General features: G+C 43.0%; 1 protein-coding gene across 10 annotated transcripts in view; it reads left to right on the forward strand.

The window, feature by feature from the left end:
• Positions 1-17,116, forward strand: part of ZNF536 (zinc finger protein 536) — a 551,190-nt gene that overhangs the window by 89,650 nt on the left and 444,424 nt on the right. For all 10 annotated transcript variants that reach the window (XM_066636754.1, XM_066636757.1, XM_066636763.1 and 7 more), the window contains exon 2: positions 14,304-14,385. The gene's annotated coding sequence lies outside the window, so the exon portion shown is untranslated. The remainder of the gene's footprint in view (positions 1-14,303; positions 14,386-17,116) is intronic.

The following is a 17,116-nucleotide window of genomic DNA, read 5'->3' on the forward strand; positions in this document are numbered from 1 at the left end:
TCTGTGTAACTCCCAGTGCAGTGAAAGCAGGCCAGAAGGACGTTCCACATTTCCATAGGCATACATAACATGCAAGACATCATAATTGATTTGTTGCTATTGAGTGTGGAGAGAAGAGCTGGAACTAAGGAGGGAGAATGCAAAGAAGTTCAGCATACAGTATTTTTGGGGTGGGTGGGTGGGCTCCATCCATATTACATGCGTCTCATGGAAACCGGATCCTTGGCTTGGCTCAGAACTATTACTTTTCTTGGGGCTGGTAGGGGCACTCCTGCACCTGTCTTTCCTACATCCTTTTAATTCTCCAACTGTGCTCACATCTAGTTACAGCCAACAGAGCCAACAGCCAACAGCCAATCCTTGGGCCAACAGAGCAAGCCTATACATAGAGGTGTTTGAAAATGGTGTTATTTATTTTACTAAGAAGTAAACCCATTGTGTCCAGTAAGACTTAGGCTGTAATCCTCTCTTACTCACCAGAAACAAACACCTCTACCTATACATGTTTAATCAGAAGTAAGTCCCACTGTGTTCAGTGAGGCGTACTCCCAGATAAATGTGTGCAGGATTGCAACCAAACTCCTAACAGGACCACCAGGTGGTCTCACCTACCCTGGCGGCGGCATGTCCTTCTATTGCCAGTGCTGGGCCTCGGTCCCTCACCAAAGGTTACTAAAAAACAGTCACGGGACATGGGACCTCACCAAAGGTTACTAAAAAAACTCCACGGTCAGGGAATTAGAGGACATATCCTCTCATGGCTTGAGAACTGGTTGAAGACCAGGAAACAGAGAGTGGGTGTAGACAGAACTGGTTGAAGACCAGGAAACAGAGTGAAAATAGGCAATTTTCACAATGGAGAGAAGTGAAAAGCAGTGTGCCCCAAGGATCTGTCCTGGGACCGGTGCTTTTCAACCCTTCATAAATGACCTGGAGACAGGGGTGAGCAGTGAGGTGGCAAAGTTTGCAGACGACACCAAACTTTTCCGAGTGGTTAAGACCAGAAGTGATTGTGAGGAACTCCAGAAGGATCTCTCTAGACTGGCAGAATGGGCAGCAAAATGGCAGATGTGCTTCAATGTCAGTAAGTGTAAGGTCATGCACATTGGGGCAAAAAATCAAAACTTTAGATATAGGCTGATGGGTTCTGAGCTGTCTGTGACAGACAGAATATCAACATCCAATATCTAACATATTAAATTCTAACAACTTTTAATATCCTAATAATTACATATATCATTTCTCTATAACATCCAAAATTAATATATCCTCATGACTAAATACATAAACATATATGTAAACATCCAAAACAATATCACCTAAAATTAATTCTAATTCATTAAAATTATCCTCTAAAATTCTAACTTCTATTATTATCAAACTAAAATTTTTATACATATTACATATCCACCTATAAAGCTTATATAAATTCTCATTGACATCTAATAAACTTTAATTTCTAACATACAAAATTAACACATTACTGTCTTTCTTTTTATCTATTCCCTTGCCTCCAACTTAAATATCCACAGGTCTGCCAAATCTCTTCTCTTCTCTAGACTTTAACTTTCCATCTTTTTTTCCTAATAAATTTCACATGAATTCCTCTTAACAGATCACAGTTTAATGTACTCGCCCTTCTTGCTAAATCAGCATCTTGATGAGTCATCTCCTTCACTTGATCATTCCAATCTATGTCAGTTCGTTGAAGTATTTCTTCTTCCTTCACTTGATCAATCCAATCTGCATCACTTAGTCCAAGTATTTCTTCTCCTTTGTGGTCTGGTGACTTTTGAGTCTTTATCTTCCAAGCTATCTCCAATAACATTGTCTCTTCCAATCGTTTGTCCTGTCTCCAGTGTTTTGGATTTATCTTCCATTTCTTTACTCTTTTGTTGATCCTCTCCTGTTTGTTGCATATTAGACTCATTTGTCTGTTGAATTAAGATTTCCAGGCTAATTTGGATTTGTAAATATCGATTTGCTTATTGCTTTCCCATTTCCAATACTTTTCCCATAATCCTTTGTTTTTTCTCATTGATTCGGATATAACATCTTTAAGTTGCACACTAAGATCATTAGGTTGTGTAGTTAACGCATCCAAACTAGCTTGAACCTGCAGATATTGATTTGTTTGTTCCTGTCCCATCACCATTAATTTCTCTATATTATCTTCTATTGTCTGCTTCCATTCTTTCCCTTTCACTTCCTCTTGTGTTAGTTTTCCCAAGCTGGACTCCGGGGCAGAAGAGCTCCTGACTTTTGCTCCTTTTCCTGCCATCCTTTTTCTTCCTTCTTATATCTTCTTTCTTCTTCACTTGTCAACTTCTGTTCTTGTCCTTGTAGTATCTTTTTTAGTCCACTAGATGTCCCTGATGTTCTTATTTCTGTTGTTTATATCTTATTTCTGTTATTTATATTTGTTTCTATGTCAACCGCATTCCTTTCCAGGAGATAATCAAAGGAATGGAGATAATCAAAGGAATGTAAACAATGAACCACTTTTGTAAAAAAAAAAATGCAGATCTCCGGCCGCTCTCCACAGGCACGCCACAAGCTCTCCACAGGAAAATGAAACTGAACGCTCCACAACAATAATTGTATTCCAAGACGGTTAATTTGTAATCCAACAAATTTTAGATTATAAAGTTAGAGTTATACACTCATATTTCCACAACAAGCTTGACAGATCTCCTCCAAAGCTTCTTCTCACATCAACAAACAAATAAACAGAGAAAGCCTCCCCCTCCTTCCTCTTCTCCCAGGAGGGGGAAAGCCTGCCCCTCCTTCTCCTTCTCTTGGGCAAAAGCTTAATCAGGCAGTCATTAGTCAATTAATGCCAGACACACACAATGGAACAACACTCACTTGCTTCTTTCAGCTTCCTTCCCTGCTTGGAGCCTTCGGCTTAATTTCAACATTGAATCTTCACCATCACCGACATCGATGGCTGGGCTCCCTTGGAGAAAAAACAGTCCCTGGCTGGACTCTTCTTCTCCAAAACCGTACACCATCTGTAGGATCGAGGTCTCTCCTGTCCACTGATCCTCGCATCTCATTAGACCCGCGATTCTGGGAAGAAATAGCATGTTTTCCAAGAGCTTTCCAGGAGCTCAGAAAAACATGGCTACTCAGCCACCTCAGCCCCCCCCCCCCCCATTTAAGGACTGTTTCGTACATTACAATCAGAGGTAGGCAACCTGCGGCTTGCCACCCAAAAATCCTTGCCACCCAAAAATCCACATAGACGAACAGGCCTTGCTGAGGGAGAGTCAGCATGGCTTCTGTAAGGGTAAGTCTTGCCTCACAAACCTTATAGAATTCTTTGAAAAGGTCAACAGGCATGTGGATGCGGGAAAACCCGTGGACATTATATATCTGGACTTTCAGAAGGCGTTTGACATGGTCCCTCACCAAAGGCTACTGAAAAAACTCCACAGTCAGGGAATTAGAGGACAGGTCCTCTCCTGGATTGAGAACTGGTTGGAGGCCAGGAAGCAGAGAGCGGGTGTCAATGGGCAATTTTCACAATGGAGAGAAATGAAAAGTGGTATGCCCCAAGGATCTGTCCTGGGACCGGTGCTTTTCAACCTCTTCATAAATGACCTGGAGACAGGGTTGAGCAGTGAAGTGGCTAAGTTTGCAGACGACACCAAACTTTTCCGAGTGGTAAAGACCAGAAGTGATTGTGAGGAGCTCCAGAAGGATCTCTCCAGACTGGCAGAATGGGCAGCAAAATGGCAGATGCGCTTCAATGTCAGTAAGTGTAAAGTCATGCACATTGGGGCAAAAAATCAAAACTTTAGATATAGGCTGATGAGTTCTGAGCTGTCTGTGACAGATCAGGAGAGAGATCTTGGGGTGGTGGTGGACAGGTCGATGAAAGTGTCAACCCAATGTGCGGTGGCAGTGGAGAAGGCCAATTCTATGCTTGGGATCATTAGGAAGGGTATTGAGAACAAAACGGCTAGTATTATAATGCCGTTGTACAAATCTATGGTAAGGCCACACCTGGAGTATTGTGTCCAGTTCTGGTCGCCGAATCTCAAAAAAGACATAGTGGAAATGGAAAAGGTGCAAAAGAGAGCGACTAAGATGATTATGGGGCTGGGGCACCTTCCTTATGAGGAAAGGCTACAGCGTTTGGGCCTCTTCAGCCTAGAAAAGAGACGCTTGAGGGGGGACATGATTGAGACATACAAAATTATGCAGGGAATGGACAGAGTGGATAGGGAGATGCTCTTTACACTCTCACATAATACCAGAACCAGGGGACATCCACTAAAATTGAGTGTTGGGCGGGTTAGGACAGACAAAAGAAAATATTTCTTTACTCAGCGTGTGGTCGGTCTGTGGAACTCCTTGCCACAGGATGTGGTGCTGGCGTCTAGCCTAGACGCCTTTAAAAGGGGAGTGGATAAGTTTCTGGAGGAAAAATCCATTATGGGGTACAAGCCATGATGTGTATGCGCAACCTCCTGATTTTAGAAATGGGTTATGTCAGAGTGCCAGATGCAGGGGAGGGCACCAGGATGAGGTCTCTTGTTATCTGGTGTGCTCCCTGGGGCATTTGGTGGGCCGCCATGAGATACAGGAAGCTGGACTAGATGGGCCTATGGCCTGATCCAGTGGCGCTGTTCTTATGTTCTTATGTTCTTATGACTTGTAGTCCCAGAAAAATATATCAACCTGGCTGGTGGTAGTCTTAAAAAGAATTCAAGTTTGCAATTCTATCCCTTTTGGCTTATAGAGCAAGCAGACCAAGGGCAGAATCTTCCTTTGAGCGACATTCTCCGTTTGGGCATGTGTATGTCTGTGCCTTGCGATCTTTTTCTTAGCTCTATGGCCTTTTTGGGCGGTTTGCACATGCGTATTGAACGCACATACTTTTTTAGTACTGACAGACCTGATGTCTGGTCCCTACATGGAAGAAGTTTGCCAACCCCTGCATTATGTGATGAGAAATGCCACTGAGTGTACCTATGACAAGGAGTTGTGACCATTTGATTCCCTGATGAATATGCCAATATGATGTGCCAGCCCATATGTTTTGCATTCATGCTTTCCTGAAGTATCATTGGTGTGCACCTAATAAATGTAATGTAAAAAAGAGCACTAAATTTGTTGGGCAGCCAAGTCAGCATCCATTGACCCTGCTGTCACGACCAATTGCATAAATCTTTTTCTGATAGCCACCACCTACTTGGTTGCAGCTGCTGCGTTGCTTGTCAATCTTGTGCATAGTGTGCATGCACATTGTTACCAAAATAACAGCTGCATATAAACACATTTGACAGCATCCATAAATTACCTGTGTGTACACTATGTTTGTTTGCATGTGATGGTCATTTTTAAGATCCCACATGATGGTACTTGCAAAGGATCTTAAGCAAACATAGCAGCTGTGGCAGTGGAAATTGCACAAGGTACAGAGGCAATGGGAAGGTACATGAGAGAGATTTGCTAGCAGTTTTGTGAGAATGTTCTGGAAAGACCAGTCAGGACTGTAGGTTACTTGTTGAACTGCCCAGGTTTCTTTTTTTTTGGGTGGGTGGGGGGAGAAATCACCTGCTGTAATCTTGTGGCACACAAGTTTGTGATTACAGTGGACCCTCATATCCACAGATTCAGTTATCCGCTGATTGGGGCTAGGACATTAGCTTTGTTTAAAAGCTCATCAACGAAGTGTTTCTTGATTTAACAGACTGCTATATGCATTCAAGCTTATAGCACGAAGTGAGCAGGCTGCCAGCAACCTGAATGGTTGAAAAAAGCTAAATTGACACCAACAGAAAGCAGTTAACTTCCTGCTTTCTGTTAGCATCGATCTAGTTCCGTTCCCCCCCCCCCAAACATACAGGCTGCTGGTAGACTGCTCATAGCGGACTATAAGCTTCAATGCTTATAGTGACCTGTTAAAGCTGAATCCCAGCCCCGTTTCCCACTCACTGCCTGCTCGTGGGACCACCCTCCACCTGCCCCAGAATGCCTCCCTCCTGCTTCCTCCCTGACTTTCACAGAGCCTTGCGTCGACCAAGCTAGGCTGACGCAAGGCTTGCTCCCTCCGTCAGTGCGAAGGCTGAATTTGGCATGTTTGCGACCCTCCTGGATCAGCACAAGGGATTTGCGCCGGCCCAAGGGCAAGTTGGGATTGCGTCCTGAATGTGATAACCTTTCAACTGTTGCCAACTCTGTGAAGCCATTGTATCTCTAGAGATGGGCAGCCCAATCCTGAGCTGCCTGACGTGCAGGGCTGCCGCGGCACCAAAAATGGCTGTCACTGCATCCAGCATGCCCCAGGCAGCCTCCACTACCTCCTTGAGAGAAGGGGACTTTTGTTCCCTTCCCCCAGGTAAGGTGAGTAGCCCCGCAATGGTGACCCAAGGGTCGATGTAGAATTTAGAGCCTCTGTGTCAGGCAGGCAGCCCTAACAGTCCTGCTCTCTCCCACCCCACTCCCTCCCCCAGCATGCCACCTCCTCGCCCTCCGCCTTCACTCTGTCTCCCCCCCTGGAATGCCCCCTCCCTGCCTCCCCCATACCCTCACTTACCCCTTTGCTGCCCGGTGTTCCACATGACTGCCAAGTGGTGGAGCTCCAGTGCTCCACTGGCACTGAGGGCCCCAAACGTACGTTATGGCACGTTTGCGACAGTGCGCATTAGCAGTGAGCTGACATGCACTGCATAGGATTGGGCCCAATGGGTTTTATCCAAAGCTTTCCTTCCATCTGCAGATGGATTTCCTACATGAGGAAGGGCCACAAGTGGGAGAACTTTCCATGAGTTGAAGCTTCCTCTTCTGTTAGAAGGAAACCTTAGAATAGAACCCAGTGTGTGCTTGCATTTCTTTGACATTTGTCCGTCCTGTGTTGTCTTTGTAAGTTTGCTAGTAAAGTGCATTAAGGAGGCAGTTAAGATCAATTGGTTCACTTGGTGTGAGTATTGGGGACCTCTTACTGACCACACTAGTGTATTCTAATAAATTGGTCTTTGTGGTGTACTTTATTTGATTTTGCACTCAGGCAAATTCTGAACATTCCTCTTCTGCCTCTCCCTCCCACAAGGTGGTCATGTTTGTCCACCACATTATCAGCTTCCCTGCAGCTTTTAGTATTACCCAGATTTGGAATATATTTATTTTACGCTGCTTGCATCAGAAGGTTTTAGAATGGCACACATGTGAGTGAAATACATCTTTTGGCTATTTAATGGCACCTGTGTTTCCGCTGAATGTTCAAAGGCAGTTGATGTTCCCCAAATTGTTTAGGAAGTTATGTATTATAGGCCCTAAATCACTTGCAAGTTTTAAACCTGAGGGCTTCAGTCAGAGTCATGAACTGGAAAAAGAGAGTGCAAGAAATGTTGACATGCTGATCAATGACACAAACCTTCCAAACAAATCAGTATTGGACTTTTTAAAGAGATAATGTCTTGCTGTGCTCAGTCTGTTATCAGAATTTGTAAAACATTTTAGCAAAATTCTCTTGAGCATCACTGTTGGCTTTCTCTAAGTCAAAGCAAACTTACAGTATATAAAATCTGGTTTTTCTTCCTTTTTTGAACAAGGCGGCCTTGTAATAAGCATAAGAAAGAAATTATGTGTTGTGCTGCAGGACATGCTAAGGTCCTCTTTGGTAAGAGGACATGTCTTGTAAAGAAGCAGCTTTTAGGCTCCCCCCTGAAGCCCCTCTACTTTATAGATTGGAATGATCTGCAAGTAAATGATCAAAAGTTTTTGTTTTTTTAAATTTCAAGTAGAGATTTTTGAACATCCATAATTTTCTTCTTTCAAAGTAAAAGTGGCATATTTAATGTTGTGGATAATGTCCTGGATGGGTGTAAAGTTTGTGAATCTCATCAAGTCCATTAGAGAAAGTGTGGATTTAGAGTGCAATACACAGTGCTCACTGAACCGACACAGTCCCATGCACTGGCTACTGAGTGTCATGAATGTGCCATAAAGCACATACGCGCCAACTTGGGAGTGGGCTGGGTTGGCATGAAGGTCCGTGCCAGCTCCAGGAGGCCAGATCCAGGCCCCATACTGCCTGAATGAGGTTAGTTTGTGCCTACCTGGATAGACCAGTGCAGGGCATGGGTGGCAGGAAGGTGTAACAGAGGCAGGGAGGAGTGTTTTGGGGCCGGGGAGGGAGGTTCAGGGAGACAGATTAGGCCCAGGAGGGTGTGTGATTGGCCATGGCAGTGCAGGCAGAATCCTAACCCCGATGTCTGGCCCCAGAAGCCTTACATGGCTGCTCAGATTTGCACCAGCAATTTCAGTGGTGCAGACACGAGTAGCCCTATGGGGTGGCTGGGCCTTTACTTGGGGTAAGGGAATAAATATCCCATTACCCTGAATTGCCCTCCAGTTACCTTCTAACCTGCGCTGGATACAGCACAGGCCAGTCGGCCTACCTATACTAGCACAGATTATGATTGGACTCAGTGGCATAGCTAGCGAGGGGTGGGGGTGGTCCACCTTAGGTACTGGGGGGGTGATACCACAAGTGACCAAAATCGCTAACATTGCGGTGGTTAGGAATAAAACTATCATGTCATATACTGTTGGATGTGGAATTTCCAGCAGAATGCAATGAAAAAAACCAGAGTGAAATATCTCCATTCCATCCAAAGTTATGGCCAAAAACAAAAAAATGCATGGAGCCCTATGGAAAGTTAAACAGCCATAGTGCGCATTTACTTGTGATTAGGTGAACTTGCCATAGTCCATTGGAAAGGGTAGGCTGAGAGGAATCCAACACCAGAATGGTCCCGATCCGATGAATGCAGCCCCCAGAAAACACCCGAGAAGGAAGTCCCTCCCTCCAAACTGATGAATGTATTGAGCCCTATGGAAAGTGAAACTAAGTGTTTCCTTGCGCGTAGGAAAACGTGCCTTAGCTCATGCACATGACAGGCGAAAGGGAATGTGAGGCCACCAGAATGGTCCCAATCTGATGGAACTGGAGCTCAACAAATGATCCGGAAGGCAGTTCCCCCCCTAAAAAGAGTAAGACAGAGACTTGAGCTGGTAAGTTGAATGTTTTCTGTTTTAGACTTGTAAAGTTAGGTGGGTCCTGATAGTGTTATGCTTGAAATATAAGAACTTCAATTGAACTGGGTACTGGGTAGGGCTGAAAATCTTACCTTTTGGGGGAGTGATGTTATTGCAGGCAGGCTACACAGAAAATTCATTTGGTGGATCAGGGCTGGCTTCGTCTTATTTATTTATTTTTATTTAATTTATTTATAATTATTTATTTTAATTTGCTTGATGATGTCACTTCCAGCCATGACATCACTTGAAAAATCAATTATGTCATATGGGGTAATAAAAAGTTATGGGCCACGGGTGTCAAATGACCTAGCTACACCACAGATTGGACTGCCCATTGTGCCAACTGCAACACAATTAATAGCATATGAAATGTGGACAAGCAATCCAATTCTGCATTAATTTATGGTGATCTGGGCTTTTACATTGAAAACGTGTTGCATGTTGAAGTTAGTGCTTGCTGTTTATAACCATGATTCAGATTGTGGATACAAATTCAATGTGCAATGATTAGATTCCACTCTGGGGAAAAATGTGTATCAACTTTTGTGGATATGTCCCAAACATACCATTCCAATGTGTGGAAAAGTTGAAGGAAGAGATTCCACACATCATTAGGGTCAAGCTAGATGTGATGTTGGTTCCATAACTGGAACTCCCAACATTTTTTTCTTTTTCAAAAACCTTCCATGGGGAGCATGGAGGGAGGTTTAACTCTTTGTCCCAACACACCAACTTTTTTTTTATTTAAAACATCCCTCTGAATCTGCTGTTAGCTGCAGAGGAGGCAACTTATGGGCACAATTTAGAATGAAATAAAAAGTCAACATATGATGCATGTTGGCATCAGTGATACCAGGAAGCGAATCCACATCCTAAGTAGGATGATGAGATCCAAGGTAGTATTTTCAGAAATGCTAGCTGTTCAATGTGCAGGGCCACTTAGGCAGAACTGTGTAGTGTCAAGGTGTGGAGGAGACAATGGTCTGTCGAGAGGAAGAATTTGAATACATTTTGGTTAGCCTACCCCAAAATATTCCCAGTGTCTATCGAAAAAAGAGACAGTTGAACTGCAGCGGAACCAGTCTGTTGGTGCTACTTATCATAAAGATTGCAGAGTAGCTCTTAAACTGATTTCTGGGGGGAAACTAGCAGGAGCTCCAGAATATCAAGTTTCAGACAACTCATCCTTTAGCAAAAATGCTGTAAGTATTTCAGGTTAATGTCTAAAATTATTTTATTCATAAACTGCCTTGAGTTTGATTTATCACAGAAAGGTGGGATATAATGTCCAAATAAATGAATAAATAAATAAAATGATAACTACTGTGAGTGTATAGAAACCAATAACTACTTAAAGAATCATAGGAAAAATTGTGTGAAAAAAGATAATTTGGAAATGGACACAATGTGCAACTGTTTAAGCTAGAAGTCTTCAGACCAAGTTAGAGAGGTTGGTGTGCTTAGTGATTAAAGGGTACATTCACGTAAGGGACATGTTGGAGACCTGGTGGAATGGACACAATCCATGGGATATGGTTATTGCAGGAGATATGGAAAAGCAGGTGAGGCACATTGATGTATCAAAAAGGACAAAGAGTTCTGATGGATGGACATACTGGGCTGTGGACATGCAGTTGTTCTCCCGACCAACTCTGTGATCTTGAGATGGAGATCACAAACACAGCAAAAGAATAAAATATATAAATGGGACTTCAACTATGTTTGAATTGACTGGGTAAATATGTAGTCAGATTGTAGCAATGCGACACATTTTCTACATGTTATTAACAACTACCGTATTTTTTGCTCCATAAGACGCACCTGACCATAAGACGCACCTAGTTTTTAGAGGAGGAAAACTTACTTTTAAAGTAAACCTGCCCTCCCCCTGTGGCATCTGCGCAAATGAGGACCTTGCCCCCGGTGTGGACCTTGCCCCCTTTGTTCTCCGCCTGCCCTCCCCCTGTGGCGCCTGTGCAAATGAGGACCTTGCCCCCAATGTTCGCTCCATAAGACGCACACACTTCCCCCCCCACTTTTTGGGGGGGGGGGAAAAGTGCGTCTTATGGAGTGAAAAATACGGTAATTCTTGGTACAGTTCAAAATAGTACTAAGGAAAGACAGCTTCAGTGATGCCCAGGGTCTACTGTGAGACACGAGTGTTGTCAAATAAATTGGAAACAGTGACTTCAATGCTATCAAATGCAACCTGTATATAAGGGAAGTCCAGCATGGTCATATTTTATTTCAAAAGTGGAAACCCTTCAAAACGAGAGGATTAGTTAAAAATAAGTTGCAAGGGAGAGTCAACAGAATCACATCTCTACAGAATGCTTGGAGGTTGTTTAAACCATGATAATGGAAGCTCAGATAAAATGTACACCACAGTTTACAACAGATTACAAAAACGTTGAAGAGAAGGTTAGAGTAGTTTAACAAGCAGACTCAAGAAAGCTCTAAAAGGCAAGAAAGCTTTCTTTTAAAGGTGGAATTCTTGCTCAAATGAGTAGAGCAAATAAAAGGGCACAAACTCTGGCAAATCAAATGTAATATGCTGAGCCAGGGGAAGGGAAAAAAAGGTGTATATTGCTAAAAACATCAACAAAGAATAACAACTTTCTCCTAGGTTGCAAGGGTCAAGTGATTGCAGTTCTCATGGTTTTCAGTTGAGTTTCAAATTTACTGTTTTCATTAACTTAAGTTCTGTAGCCTTTCTGGAGTTGAATGAGATTGAAATGTTTACTTTGATAAAAATGAGCAAGTTCTCGTTTTGGAAAACAGTCGTATATATGAATATCTGTTGGACATAAGTCATTGGAATTGTTCACTGTTGTAAGTCTTCTGCTTGCTTGGAATCAATTGTTTTCAAGCTTTTGCTGACTGAGATCTTGAAGTTTCGGTGACCCTATAGAGACCTGGTAGCTTGACGGTTCAGCCACATAAGTTGATGTTGGACATGACCTGTGATTTTGTTGAGAGGATCACAACAGTAGAGCAACATAATGACAATGGCATAATGACATTTATTGTCTGTAATCTCTGAAGATTTGATAAAGTGGATAATACTGCGTTTAAAAATGTATTTGTGGAAGACTTAAAAGTATCTCCTTTCCTGGACATAGATATTTTGCAACTAACAAGTGAAGTTGGGATTGTTTTTTTGACAGGAGATTGTAGTTTGCTAATTCAATAGTCAGAAGTGTCAAGCTCATTTCATACAGCAGGCCAAATAGCTTTCATGGTACCTGCTAAGAGCTGTAAGTGATGCCATTAAGGAGGAAGTGACATCATTAAGCAGGTGATTACCACAAATAAGCACTTCTCTAATTTAGGAACTCATTAGCTGCAATTGACAGAAAATACACAAATCTGACAATATTTTCAAGATATAGGAGAGCTCAATTGTCATGTGGGCTGCCCTTTTAGCAGTGCTGCTTCAGCCGATGTGCTCTGCAAAGTAATGCCTCAGCAAAAGCAACACTGCTAAAAGAACAACCCACAAGATAATTGGGCTCAACCAGTGCATCCACAGCATCTTCCTTTCTTACTCTCTTGGCATGCCTCTCCCTTTGTACCATTCCTCACTTTCTGAGGCCTCCTTCAATCTCTCCCTCTCAGCACCTTGGCAGAAGTGGCACTGGTGAAAGGGCAGCACCAAGAGAGCTCAGTTATTACTTGGTACACTGAAAGTGTGGCCTGCATCATATTTGGGCTCTCCCAGTGCCTTCCTTTCAGCAGTGCTGCTTCTGCCAATGTGTCACTTTACAGCTCAGCAGCTGAGAGCAACTGATGGTGGTGCTGGGAGAGGCCAACATTCACATGGGCTAGATAAAGCGCTTCCACATCTGGCCCACGGGCCTTGTGTTTGACACCCCTGGTCTAATATTTACTAGAACTGAAGAAACTGAAGAAACTGTGAAGCTTACTTAAACTTTTTAATATATCAGAACTTTATTAAAAGAAGAAAATATTTTCTCTTATAGGTGGAAACTATCTATTAAAAATTATTTCTTCTGCATCTTTTCAGATTGTGAGTCCTTCTGTCTATTTGTTGTTGTTGTTGAAAATAGGCATATACTTAGGGGCAAATCCTATCCAACTTTCCAGTGCTGATGTAGCTGTGCCCATGGGGTATGCACTGCATCCTGTGGTACTGGAGCAATCACAGAGGTTCCTCCAGGAAAGGGAATGTTTGTTTCCTTTCCTTAGGGTTGCATTGGTGCAGCACTGGCACTGGAAAATTGGATAGGATTGTACCCTTAATCAGTAAAAGCCTTGGCCAAATTAAAAAGTCTTAGTACCTGTCCAAAACACCAATTAGAATATCTAACTTTTAGCCGTATGGAATTTTAAAGGCCGGCAGTATAACAGAAAAGGACCTTTCTCAGGTTATCACTCACAGAATTTCCAGCAGAGACAGAATCTGCAACAGAGGCTTCCTGAATTCTCTCACAAGATAAGTAGACTCATATGGAAACATAAGGACCTTCAACTATTTAGGTCTGACGCTGTTAAGAACGGTATAGGTCATCCCCAACATTTTGAATTGTGCCCAGAAATGCACAGGGAGCGAATGTGGATGGTACAACAAGGGTGTAACATGAACATGACCTTTGGCTCCAACCAGCAGAGCCACTTCATAGGCAGCCCACTTAGAGTGTGTTACTGTGATTCAATTTTGATGTCATCAGGGTGGCCATCACTAGCCTGTCTGACCTAAAGAGGATACAATGATAAACCAGCCGTAGCCAGCTAAAACCATTTTGTATCACTGTGGTTCTCTGCGCATCCTGATTGAAAACTGGGCCTAGGAGTACTTCCAGATTACAAACCTTCAATGGGAGTGCACCCCCACCTAGAACAAACTGAGCGTCCAATTCCTGAATTACAGATTTTCAAGCCAACAGTACCTCTGTCTTGCTTGTATTTGGTTTTAATAAAATGGAAATATGAGCATCAAATACAACATTTTTTGGCATTCCTCTCGTCTCCACAAACTGACACAGTTTGTGAGTACTTTTCTTTCAGCCAGTACAATTGTATCAGAAAGGAATTCTCGCCCTAGAAACCAGGACCACAAGGTCCTCAATATCAACATATTATGTCCTATTAGTATTTTTATCTTGTTGTCACCTCCAAACATACTTGAATGTTACTGTTTTAGACATAATTTATTTTGGCGGAAACACAATGCATTCGTGTTTGGTTTTGCATTTTTAAATTTCTCACAGCCATTATTTTTGCAGTTCCTGACCTTCAGTACTTACCCTACATCTCTGAGGAGATCCCACAACCTGGAGAAAGATTTGTCGATGTTGGACTCGCCTGGTAAGAACTGCTTTATATGTTTCAAGTTGTTTCTGTTTTATGAATGAATGCTTTCAGGCTGGTGCAGCACATATATAGTCTTTTCAGTAAATGCACCTTATGGACACTACTGATACTTTTGTAATAGGAGAGTGGTTCTTGGCCACAGTCTTCTAAAAGAAAAGTGGCATGTCAGAACTTGCTTTGATGATGACTTTGGACTGGAATTTGTCATTTTAGAAATTGGGCTTGTGTATGTTTGGTGCTTCTCTTTCAATGGTCTTTGTTTTTTTAGCATGTTACCATTAGTCACTGTATGTACTTTGGACATGCCCTGCACATCGAAGGCCCCACAGCAGCTTCACATCTATTAAGGGTGCATGTGAAACAACCATAAATGGAAAGCTTGTTTTATTGTCAAGTAAATATTAAACAACATATGAAACTTGAGCACATATACTTTATTATTGTAGAATTTGTGGACAGAATTGCAACAGTGCTTCTGTATACGATGCAGATGTCCTCATCTTTGATAAAGACAGAGCTTGTAACAAAATAAATATATACTAACATTGTCATTCAAGCAGGACCCTTAGAGCAAGTATGGGCTGTCACTGTGGAACTACAGATGAGCCCAAAATCTGGGACTTCTGAATTTCTGTGCCAAATTTAGGAACTTTCAGATTCTTTTCAAACCATATTTGGATTAACTAGAGTCTACAAAGGCCCAGAATGGATCTCATAAAGCGCCCAGATCTTGCCTATGCATCTCTAGATTTTGCTGATGTCATTGGTGGGCACCATGCAAGCTGGTGTATCGTTGATGTTATTGGCCTGCACTGGGGTCTAAAAATGTCTAGAGGCTATCATATCTTCTCATCTGTCCTCTCCCTACTGTAAATGATTTTATGCTTCACAGTATTAAGGAGAGGGAGTTCTCATTGTTCAGACCTCAGCTGAAGGCTATACCCAAGGCTTCTCGGTAATGCCTCATAGTGCAATTCTATACATGTCCAGTCTGAAGGTAGTGCCGTTGTGTTTAGTTGAATTTACAGTGCAATCCTAACTTGTGGGCCTGCGCTGTATCCAGCACAAGTTTGGGGCTGACTGTGGCTCAGCAAGGGACAAGGGGAAACTTTTCTCCTTACCTCTGGGAGAGCCATAGTGCCCCCCATGAGTCTACTTGGATCTGCGCCACCTGATGAGGAACCGCTCCGTGTTGCCTGGGAAAGAGGGCTAGGATCCGGCATAACTTCCGAGTTCTGGCCCTGCCTCCTACTCCCCTGCTGCCTGCCCCTGGGTCTTGGAGCAGTCTGTCATCTAAATGGCAGAAATTAAGTGTTACGGAGGTCCATTCCCTCTCTGACTCACCTTGGGGGGGGGGATCGCCATATCAAAGGGGGATGGGCATATTAAAAGAGAGTAAAATGAGGAGGCAAAGTTTGTAGCTGTTTGTAGTTTAACACGAACTCTTTATATGAGGGGCGTGTGCAGAGGCATCAGACTTTGTCACTTGGTCCAGGGATACCTTTCCCATGTGCTGCACTTTAGATCAATCCCCATCTGGGAACTAGAGGAAAGTGCTCTGGTTTGCCTCTCTGAGGTAATGCTAACACAAGGGGAGCTGGTATCTTAGTGGAGGGTTGGTGTGGGGATGAAGTTGGCATGGCTCCCAGTCCCCCTTTCTTTCTGTTCTCCCAAAGTTCCCCTTTTTTTTGTCCTTCCTTTCTAGTTTTCTCCACATGTTCTTTGTTTCTTCCTGGGCTCTGACTTCCTTCGTGTGTTCCCTTGGGCATCTGCCACTGTTCCCCACTTTTCTTTTCCCCTCCATTGTTCTTCTCCTTCTAGTGACCTTTGCTTCCCACTCTCTCTTCGAACTCACTCTGCTTCCACTTCCATCCCTTATCACCCCAGTCCTCCTGTCCTTGTCTGTCTATCTTCTTTGCCTTTCTTAAACCTTCTGCCCTTCTGCTACCATCCCAGTCTCTGAGATGCAGGTCATCTGGGTCACTGGCTCAGTGCCACAAATCTTCCTGGCTCAGTAGAGATGTCTTTGGTAGGTGAGATAGCCAGAAGCCCTGCCCCTGCTGCTATTTGCAGTGTCTCTGGGGACTGTGGCTCATAGTCCTCTCTGCCAGTCACCACCATTCAGGTCAAACTTGATCCAAGGTCCAAGGTGCCTTATTCACTCCGTGATGCCAAGAGGCCTGGGCATGTTTGGAGTCCTCAGTATGGCACACCGATACCATCCTTGGTGTGCCAGGAGCACTTTGTAATTAATTCAGATTCCATGTTGATGTCTGAACTAATTACGGATTGGAACCATGATTAATTTTTTAAAACCCAAATTAATTACAGAAGAGAGAACCAGCTGGTTCTGCTCATCCCTAGTAATATCCATATAAAGGTTTTTGCAGAACTGCAGTGGTTCTTTTTAGACTTATTCTGGAATTATCACAGAATGAGAACAAAATGTGTGCTAGTTCTGGCTCTAAAACCATCACAAACATGTAAATAATATGTAAATTAGACTAATGATAACTACATATGCATATTAGCCATAGACTTCATGATATGTTTCCAGTGTGGCCTTGGTGCTTGACAAGTTGCCCACCCTAAGTAATAATTTTTTAAAAATTGCCTAGGGAAAGACTTCCACCATTATATAAAGGATTTGTTCCCTGATACCATTTTGCTTTCGTGTACCAAGAACTTAGAAAGGATGATTGAACTAGTAGCCATAAACAGCATA

This window comes from Tiliqua scincoides, chromosome 9, assembly GCF_035046505.1.
Source record: "Tiliqua scincoides isolate rTilSci1 chromosome 9, rTilSci1.hap2, whole genome shotgun sequence".
Taxonomy (NCBI): Eukaryota; Metazoa; Chordata; class Lepidosauria; order Squamata; family Scincidae; genus Tiliqua; species Tiliqua scincoides.